Genomic DNA, 11,549 nt, shown 5'->3' on the forward strand with positions numbered 1-11,549 from the left:
TTCATACTCTAAGAAACACATAAAGTATAGTAATGTTGACTATACTCATAGTTTGTAAAGAAGGGAAGTGTTCAACAAAATGAACCTGGGAATGAAATAGAAACTTCTTATTGAAAAGATCTCCTTCCAACCAATTGAAGGTGGACGTCTTTTCTTTCTTGCCAGTTCAATAGAAAATCTTGCATTTTAAATATGTTTGCTACCCATAAATTTAGGTTTTCTTTTTGATTTTAATATGGTGTTTTAGAAATTTTGAAAATGTTGGATTTAAATAGAATATCTCTGTGTTTGCCAAAATTTATCTAAAAGTTATGTTTTTTCTAGAGAAGGCTTAGCCCACGAAAGTTCCAGCCAGTTCACAGAATCTCCTCATTTTAAAAAATTAACTATTCTCCATATGGAGATATATAAAAACATAAATTTACATTAGGTCTTGAGATAATTCAAGTAGTAGAATCTTAGAGTTGGCAGTGAGGTGAATGGAATGTTATTTTAGAACAGTTCTCAAGGAATAATTCTCTTAAAGATTAATTTTAATTTTAAATCAAACAAGTTTAAATGACTCTGCGAGTATTGGGGGAAAGTCCAACATGGGCATATTCTCTAAGATAGGAGGTCATTTTGAGTAGCTTTATTTTAGGATAGACACAAATTATTTGAATTTCAATCATAAAGACGTAGTCATTAGAGGTTTATTTTAGATTTACTACTAACTAGTTGTGTTCTTTTTATGAAAATAAAATAGTGATGGCATCTCATGTTGGTATTTCCTTTATGGGTTATGTGGGATAAAAATTGAATTCCATTTTGTAGCATCTTGGTCAAACTTTGGTAGTTAACCATGAACCAAATAATAATGATACTACTACTACTACTTTTGTTAATAACAATAATAATAAAGATCCAATTTGAGTGATCCAAGAGAACACTGAAGTAGAAATACAGTTAATCAAGATAAAATGTAATGTTAAAATTTGATCTTTTGTAAGAATATGTTGTGAATATCAATAATTACTTTAAAATAAACTCCTAAATTTTCCCATAATTTTTGAAATTATTTCAAATATTAACACATAAAGCATTTATTCCACCTAATATCACAATAGTGCTATTTTATGACATTTACCATATCAGGGCCATATGTGGTCAACCTTCATTTCATACTCTTATAGATATCACCTTTTCAATGTATTTACTTGATAGAGTAAAAGATGTGAGATCCAAGTGAAGGAATGTTTATATAGGAAACCAGTAACAAATGTCCAACTACTCATCAAAGTGTTATATAAAACAAAATGTTAAATCAACTGAAACTTAAAATTTAGGTCTTCTGAAAAAGGGAAAACCATTTTAAGGAACAAGAGTATTTACCTATAAACCTCTTTAATAAATTCAGATTTAAAAGAAGTCAAAAAAAGTATGTGAAATTTGGGAGTAATGCAAGAAAATGGGCGGCACATCATTTCAATGTCACATGAATGAACATCTGTTCAACTATATCTGTGTAAATATACTTAATTAACCTCACTGTTTCATATTAAAGACAATTCCCAGATCTATTAAATTTACATGATAACTCATAGATTTTATACAGTAGCCCTTCAGATAATTTCTGTTCAGTGGAGCAGATAACCCTGAAAATCAATGGCCCTATTAGACATTAATTAACCATTTATAGCTAATCTAGAAACTCAACTTGGAAAACATTATTTAAACCAGTTGTCTTAGTTTGTTTGGGCTACCGTAACAAAATGTCTTAAACTGGGTTATTTATGAACAAGAGAAATTTATTGTTCACAGTTCTGGATGCTGGAAAGTCCAAGATCAAGGCATCAGCAAATTTGATGTCTGGTGGGTGCTCATGCCTCATAGATGGTACTTGGTGTGTATACTCACATAGCTGAAGGGCAAAAGGGTAAACCAACTCCTCCAGCTCTCTTTTATAAAGACACCAATTTCATTCATGATGGCTCCACCTCATCACCTAGTCACTTTCCAAAGGAGCTGCCTCTTAATCCCAACATATTGGATATTTGATTGCAACATACAAATTTTGGTGGCATATAAGCATTTAAACAATAGCACTGGTTGTAAAAATCTTATGCTTCCCCCATTATATTGCCTGAAAAATGCAGGATAACAAAAAAGAGTTTAAAAAAAACCCTCCATATATTACTTAGTTTCCTTCTGACTTTAAAAAGAATGGTATTTCAGTTATATCAGACCATTAAGCCTTTTTCTCAAAAATGTAATGTATTTTATTTTTATAGCAGTTTTAGGCTTACAGAAAAAAACTGAGCAGAAAGTACATATTGTACGTAACCACTTGCCTCCATATGGTTTCTCCTATTATTATCTTGCATCAGTGTGGTACATTTGTTGTAACTGATGAACCAATATGGATACATTATTATTAACTAATGTCTATAGTTTATGATAGGGTTCACTCTTCGTGCTGTACTGTTCTATAGGTTTTGACAAATGCATAATGTCATGGATTCACCATTACAGGATCATATAGAATAGTCTTACTGCCCTAAAAAATTTTCTGTGTTACATCTATTCATCTCTTCTTTCCTTCTTCCCTGGAACCTTGGCAACCATTGATCTCTTTGTTCGATATTTTTATCTTTTGCAGAATGTTACATAGTTGGAATCATGTAGTATATGACCTTTTCAGTCTAGTTTATTTTACTAATGTGCGTTTAAGGCTCATCCATGTGTTTTTGTGGACTGGTAAATCATTTAAAAAATCATTGAATAATATTGCACCATATGGCAGTTCCATGGTTTGTTCTTTCACCTATTGAAGGACATCTTGGTTGTCTCCAATTTTTGACAATATGAGTAAAATTGCCATAAACATCTCTTGAATGTTTTCATAGGGACTCATTTTGATAAATATCAATGAGTACAATCACTGGATAATTTGGAGATAATAGGTTATTTTATAAGAAATTGCCAAATTGTTTTCCAAAGTGGTTGTAAGATTTGCATTCCCATAAGAAATTAATGAGAGTTCCTATTGACGTATATCCTCATCAGCATTTGGTGTCACATTATTACCCTAGTATAATAAATATTTTACAAAAATTCTTGTTAATATCCTAAGAAAGTCATGGATGAAATGTGTATAACCTAAAACAAAGAAAGTACATGTTCTATTACATAAAGGAAAACATAAGTAACTTATTAAGCAATAATTCATATTGCAATGTGTAAGTGCTTGAGCTTGAGTAAGCCTGATATTATCATGCAGAAATCAAATGGTTGTACTTAAACTACTATTGCTAAGAATATAAGAGCTATAAACACAGACTGAATATCAGGAGATTTTATGAGTTATGCAAATATCACAAATACTGGTGGCACCAAAATGATGATTTTTCTGAAATCTGGAATAACCTTGGTAAAATTTCATTTGAAGGAGAAGTCTCCTTTCAATGTATGAAGTACAGCAAGTGCTCACCTAAGGTGCAGGAAATGGCAACTTTAAGTAAAATGTATACCAAAACCAATTTTCCCATAAGCTAATTGATGTAAACAAGAGTTATGCTTTTATGGCATATTTCTGGTCACAAAAGTATCACCAAACTTCTGAAGAAAAACCAAAATATTTCTGATATTAAACATTCAAAGGAATGTGAGCTATATGTACATTTAAGAAAGGTTAATAAAAGCCAGTCAGATAATTATTTACCCAGTTATTCTAGTTCAGGATACTGGGTAGCCAAAGCTTATCTGGGCAGCTTAGGATGCAAGGAGGGAATTCACCTTAAACAGGAAGCCAATTCCATCAGAGGACACATTCATACACAGACCCACGCTCACTCAAACCAGGAAAATTTAAACACCAATTCACCTACTATGCACATCTTTGAAATGTGGGATGAAGCCAGTGTACCTGGAGAAAACCCAGCAAGACATGGGGAGAATGGGCAAACTCCACACAGAGGGCCTAGTGAAGTATCATTATTATTCTTTTCTAATCAATGTCATAACAAAACAACATGGAACTAGATGAAATTTGAGAGCCTGCTATAATTTCCTTACTAAAAACTTCAGAGTATATTTGGAAATAAACATGTAAAAATAATATATATCAATATTCAAGTATAGCTAAGTCTTGAAAGGTTAAAAATAGGCCTTTAACTTATAAAGCCATTTCCACATTTCCTAAAACATCTGAAAATATTCAGAGATGGGACTGCCCTATACAGCATATGGTGGCTAGTAACCTCTAGCCCTACCCTATAAACTTCAACAGCTCAGCCCATTGGTGTAACAACCAAAATTCCTCTTAGGCTTACAAAACCTGCTAGTTTGGGCTATAGTACTGCACTGACTTGTATCATATTGGGTAGGACAAATTTAATAATTGCAAAGTATACTTATAAGCATATAAAATCTTTAAGAAGGTTTAAATCTGAAAATTTAGATATAGTGAAAAGACAATTTGATTTCAGTGCAATTGACTCAAAATTTATGATTTTATGTTGGTCTGAAATAACATCTTTCCTAATTTGATCAGGTTGAGATTGTATTTTCTTATATTTACTACAATTGTCCTTCTGTTATTTTTTCCTGTTTATTCCAGGTGAATCTATTCCATACTTTATTAAGAGAACTCTAAATCTTTACTAAATATTATTTCAAATATTTTTGAATACAATTTTACCTTGAGATCTACTGTTTTTAAAATTTTATTTTTTGGTCTTCAGATAATACTATAAGTCATGAAAAAGATCACATTTTTAGGGAGCAAAATAATATGATTAATGCAAATTTTGTAGGACATTTATCATTTTGAATCTTATGTAACCAGTCAGGAAATATATGTAGTAAACATTAAAAATAAACAGGAAAGAAGCTGTTAGAGATTTCTAGGTTCAATGTAGGAAAGTTTCTACTTAATGTGATGATGACATGAACATAAAATAAGAGAAAGGAATGAAAAAACATAGTAAAAAAGCTTTGGGGAATAGGAATTACAGGATTTATCTATGAGAGTGAACGTGCAATAGAACGATAATGATTATGAGCTAGCTGGACTAATTTCTGGGGATATGGGAGAAATTCAGAAGTCAAGAGTAGGAGCAAGTTTGGAAGATAGCAAACTTGGTTATTTACACTTGAGGTTATCAAATAGGTTGGGGACCTAAACAATATTCTAAGAATAAGAAATAATAAAAGTGTTTTATTTGGTCTAAATACCTTTCCATCTGTTATGACTGAGTTTCTAGATGAAAACATCCAGCATTCAGTTGGAATTCAAATTAGAATTCTAGGGAGATGTCAAAATTCTATTATGATACATTTTAAAGCTAAAACATATGATTGGGATTTAATTATTTGTATATTTTAGGACAAAATATCATTTAACAAAGAAAAAAGCAGCACCATTTAAAAAGTTGTCTTATATATTCACCTGATATTGTGGGTGCAGATACAGTCTTCTAAAATGATGATCTCTAAGAGTATAAAGTAAACATAAACGTATAGTAATTGAGATGTGTCTCTGTAGTATATTTTCAAATTTTAAAAATTATATCATTTAAAATTATACCTGAAATGATGCAAAATGAAGGACATAGAATTTTAAAAGCAACCTATGCATCATGATTTTAAAAAATCAGAGGTTCAAAATAAATTATTCTTGTGCATAGCTATAAGGTTATTATTTGATACTGTAGTACTTTTTAATTTTAATTTAATTTTTTTCTTTTATTGATCCATGATATTTTGCATATTTATGGGGTACATTTGAGTATTACATGCATAAAATGTAAAATAAAGTCAGAGTATTTGGGGTATCAATCACCTTGAGTATTCATCATTTCTATGGGTTGGTAACAATTCATGTCCTCTCTTCTAGCTTCATTATAAAACAATCCAATATATCATTGCTAATTGTATTCACTCTTGTGCTACCAAGCAATACAACTTATGTCTTTTATCTACCTCTATGTTTGTGCCCATTCAACAGCTTCTCTACATTTCCCCCTCCCATGCTTACACCCTTCCAAACCTCTGGTATCAATCATTCTATGTTCTGTCTGCATGAGATCAAGTTTCTCAGTTCACAAATATAAGTGAGAACATATGATATTGTCTTTCTGGGCCTGGCTTATTTCAACGTGACATTTAGTTTCATCCATGTTGTTGAAAATAACAGCATTTTATCCCTTTTTATTGCTGAGTGTGTATATAAATATGTGTGCATATCTATATATCATTTTATATATATCTATATACACACGTATATATAAAATGTAAGATGTATCTATATACCAATTTTATTTTCTAATGATTTCAACCTTTAATTTAGTCGCAGGGACATATGTGCATGTTTTTTACATGAATATATTGTGTGATGCTGAGGTCTGGAGTACAATTGATTCTGTCACTCAGGTAATGAGCATAGTACTGAAATGTTAGTTTTTCAACACCTGTCCCACTCCTGTTTCTCACTTAGTAGTCTTCAGTGTCTATTATTACTGTCTTTATTTCTATGAGTACCCAAAGTTTAGCTCTGACTTATGAGAACATGTAATATTTATTTATTTATTTTTACCTACATTAATTCACTTAATTCACAACATATAAGGCCTCCAGCTGTATACATGTTGCTTCAAAGAACATAATTTCATTCTTATTTACTGGTATGTAGTATTCCACTGTGTATATGTACCACGTTTTTCTTATCCAAGCCATCATTGATGGGCACCTAGGTTGATTCCATGTCTTTGCTACTTGAATAATACTGTGATAAACATATACATACATGGTTTTTTTTGTAGAACAATTGATTTTCTTTTGGATATATAGTCATTAATGGGATTGTTGGGTTGAATGGTAGTTCTGTTTTAATTCTTTAAGAAATTTTCAAAATGATTTCCACAGTGGTTGAACTGATTTGCAACAGTTTATAATTGTTCCCTTTTATCCACAGCCTTGCCTTTGACTTTTTGTTAGTAGCCTCTCTCACTGGTGTGGGATGGTATCTCATTTTGTTTTCAATTTGCATTTCTGTGATGATTAGTGATATTGAGCATTTTTCCATATATTTGCTGGCCATTTGTATGTCTTCTTTCAAGAATTGTTTCTTTGTGTCTTTTGCCCACTTTTTAATAGGGTTGTTTAATTGTTTAAGTTTCCTCTACATGCTGAATATTAGATCTGTTTCAGAAACACAGTTTGAGAACATTTTTTTTCTCATTATGTAGGTTGTCTGTTTACTCTGTTGCTAGTTTATTTTGCTGTGCAAAGGCTCTTTAGTTTAATTAGGTCCTACTTGTCAATTTTTGTTTTTATTGCAATTGCTTATGAAGATAGACATAAATTCTTTCCCAAGGATGATGCACAAAATGGTATTTTCTTCCAAGAGTATTATAGCTTGAGGTCTCATATTTAAATTATTAATCTATATTGAGTTTGTTTTTGTATGTGGAGAAAGGTTAGAGTCCAGTTCCATTCTTTTTCATATGACTAGCCAGTTATCCTAGCACCATTTTTTGAATAGAGGTTTTTTTTCTTCATTGCTTATTTTCACCAACTTTGTCAAAGATCCAATGGTTGTAGGTGATGCTTTATTTCTGGGCTCTCTATTATATTCTACTGGTCTATATGTCTGTTTTTGTACCAGTACCATGCCATTTTGGCTACTGTAGCCTTATGGTATAGTTTGAAGTTGAATAACATGATGCCTCTAGCTTTGGTCTTTTTCTTGGGATTGTTTTGGCTTTTCGGGTTCTTTTATGGCTTTTTATGTAATATAAAATAGATTTTCTAATTCTGTTGAAAAACGATCTTGAGAGTTTGAAAGGAATAGTGTTGAAACTATGGTTTGCCTTGAGTAGTATGACTATTTTACGTGATTAGATGCTTTTCTTCTACTGTTTTTAGAGTTCTCTCTTTGAATATAGACACTTTTGCCTATACTATGCCATGGTGAAGACCTTCTTGAATGTATCTGGGAATCTCAGAGCCTTCTGTATCTGAACGTTTAAATCTATTGCTAAGACTGGGGAAGTTTTTTTTTTTTTTTTTTTAATCTATTATTCTGTTAAATAGGTTTTCTAAACCTACTTTCTAGCTGCTCAATAATTTGCATATTTGGTCCTTTTATGGTGCCCCATATGTCATAAAAATTTACTCATTCTTTTTTATTCTATATTCTTTGTTTTTGTCTTACTGGATTGTTTCAGAAGACTTGTCTTTAAATTTGGATATTCCTTCTGCTGCTGCTTAAATTAGTCTATGGTTAATGTTTTATAACATATTTTATATTTCATTCAATAAAACCTTCAGTTTCAAAATGTCTGTTTGGCTTTTTAAATGATATTTGTCTCTTAGGTGAATTTCTTTTTATATCCTGAACCGGTTTTCTATTTTATTTTTATTATCAGAATTTTCTTACGTCTCATTGAAATTCTTTAGTGTAAATATTTGTAATTCTTTTTCTGGGATTTTGTAAATTTGTTTTTGATTGAGATCTTTTGCTAGAGAATTCTTGTATTCCTTTGGAGGTGTCGTATTTCCTTGCTTTTTCATGTGTCTATGTCTTTATGTTGATATCTGTGCCTCTGGTGAAATGGTTGCTTCTTTTCGTTTTTCAAAGTTTCTTTTTCACAAGGGCAAACAGCTTCCTAAAGATGTGTCTATGGTATTGGTTGGGTAGAACAGTGTGACTTTGATTCTGGGTGCACAAAGTGGTGTACTCTATATGTAATTTATCTTCCAATAAACAGATTCAGGATTGTCTTGTAATTTCTTTGGTGGCATAAGTGTGGTAATTAGTGGATGCTGCAGTGATGTTTTGCTGGAAATGGGGTACCACATATGCCAGTTTTGGGGTCACGGGGGTAACAGTGGTTGGCTAAGTGTACCTGCCTTTAGGCCTCAGAGTAGTGTATGTTGACACTCTTCTTAGTGGGTCCAGGCAAGTCTATTCTTTGGCTTCCAGATCCTTACTCAGAAGTCAGTGGTGGCAGTGGTGTTCTGGGCAGGTAGATGTGTTATTGGGCTTCTGGACTGCCAAGTTTAGCAAGGCAATGCCAGTGGTAGTGGCCACTGGCCCTTTGGCTCCTAAGTTATGTGTTTTTGTTTTAGCAGTGACTGTAATGGGCTGAGCAACCAGTCTCCAGGCCAGTAGGTGGCATGTTCAGGTAGGTGTAAACTGTGGTGGTGGCAGCAGGGTGGGTAGTCCCATCCTCCATCCCTCAGGAGGAATGGCTATGTGCCAATGGTGGTTGACTGGGCTGAGCAATCCTCTGGCCCCTAGACTGTATGTCCTGGAATGTGTTGGGTATGAAACCAAGCCAGGTGGGCTTGTCCTCAGGCAACCCAAAGGCATATGCAAGTGCTAGCTGTGTTGGGAAGGTCAAGACTATCCCCCAGCCACCAGAAGAATGCTCAGGTGAAGGGATAGTAACAGCTGTTTTGCTGCCCTGCCACTGAGGAGGGTGGAGTTACATTCACTAGTGGCACTCTAGCCTGGAACATGGAGAATTAACACACAGCTTAGGCCTCAGTGCTATAATGCTTGCACCTCAGCTCCTATGGCAGTAGCCCATGTCTAAGTTGCATTTCCACCCCAGCTGCAGCAGCCTGTGCCTTGCTCATGCCTCAGCTCCTGGGGCAACAGCCCTTGCTTCTCTTGAGCCTCAGCCCCAGTGCCACTGGGCCCCAGGATTGTGCGGACTCTGTTGGGGACAGGACTGTAAAATGGCACCTGTGTTAGCTGCTTAGGTTTTAGAAAGTGTATAGAACCCAGCATGAGATCTCTTCCTGGCACAGTGCCATTGCACAATCTCTTAGCATGTTCTGATGTTAAATTCATGGCCTGCGAGGGTTGAGAGGCTCTCCTGTGACTAAGATTGTGGGAGTGCACAGTTGGAATGTGGACTACTGAGGTTCTTTCACTTACCCTTTCTCCACACTGGGGAGTCAGTCTCAGCTGCAGCCAATCTTGGATAAGCATGCTGTCTCCTTTCCTCTCTTACGTGGCTTTAGGCATTTCCTGTCACTTTTCTATTGAATTACTGTGTTTACCTTGGGTGAGCTATTCAAAGTGTGATTGTCTGCTCACTATTTTACTTCTTTCTAGTGGAGAGGCGAGTATGAAATGGCTCTAATCAGCTCACTTGAAGCCTGATGGTAAATTTAAAAAATTGAAGTCACAGAAATGCACAATTTTTCCAAAGAGGGTAACAAAACGAAGAAAGACAATCACATTTAGAAATTTAGGGAATTCCTAAATTCAAGACAAGAAGAGAAGGAGGAGTTAAGAACCTTCATCATTCACTGAATTACATTTGAGCATCAGTTTGCCACAATCCTTATCTGGAATACAGGATATTTGGTAATCACAGATACAAACAGGAGATCACAGTGAAAAAGGCTAATCTTGTTTCGGGTGGGGTTAGGCATAAAAGAGCTGGAGAAGATTTTCTAGTGTGTTAGACAGCAAAACGTTGTTTGAAAAAGAATGGTGAAAATTTGATAAAAGCAAAGATGGCTGACTAATGCAGCGAGGAATGTTTTCTTCCAATGAGAGAACAGGTTACCAAGAAGACCAGCACACTCTGGACAGATCTATGGAAGGAAGGCATTGAGAGGGGATACAGAGGCAACATAGACTCTGAACTGAAATGGGAGAAAGCTAGGAACATTGTATGGGGTTGTCAACCACCAGGACTCCTTCTTGGCCTCAAGTGACTCCTGAAAAAGGGGTGAGTTGGAAAGGTATGGAGTGGCTCACCGTCACCATGGACTTCCAGAATCTAGCTGCAGGAGACCCCGTGACCCCCACAGACATTTGAGCAGACAGAAAAAGCTGCTTGGAGAGTTGGAAGGAACAGGACTCCAGGCAGTGGAGAACCCAGAGGATTTGATGCAGGAATGGCTGAAGTAGAGCACAGCCAGGGACAACCATCTGCCAAGTCCTGCCACATTCCTGTAGGTGGCTTTGCCCTTTGTTGACTGTCAGACCTGGACAGAACAGGGCCCTCTTGCCCTTTGGATGAGGCCAGTCTGATCTGAGTGTCCTTGTGTCTTTTGGCCTCTCTCAGTGTCCCTACCTGGTCACATTCACTTGTGGCAGTTTCAGATGCCAAACAAGGTGCTTCCCAGAGGCCACTGCCATAGCTCCTCCACAAGTAACCTCTCCTATCAGAAAGCTTCTGCAGAGGGGTCTCCACTGGCTCACATGCATCCACAGCATCCCTCAAGGACTTTGCCAGCATGCACTTGCCTGCAGCCACCTCCCACCACTTTGCTTATATTAGCCATCACTTCCCCAATTAAGCACTCTTGCCAGCACCCTCCCCACAACGAGAGTGTTGTTGCCAGTGGACCAGGAACATTTCTGTCTCTCTAGCAGAGCAGGTGCTTCAACTTGAGGGGCCAGACAACAAAACTGTGGGCCAGTTCTCAACCCTCCAGTGTAAAAGCATACAGCTTAGGAGTGCTCAGCTAAGCTTTGTCCCCTTGAAATCATTCAGAAATAAAGCCAGTCTAGTTAGCGCAAAATCTAACACAGTCAAACA

Source organism: Trachypithecus francoisi, unplaced genomic scaffold (genome assembly GCF_009764315.1).
Source record: "Trachypithecus francoisi isolate TF-2019V2 unplaced genomic scaffold, Tfra_2.0 Lachesis_group1, whole genome shotgun sequence".
In the NCBI taxonomy this organism is placed as follows: domain Eukaryota; kingdom Metazoa; phylum Chordata; class Mammalia; order Primates; family Cercopithecidae; genus Trachypithecus; species Trachypithecus francoisi.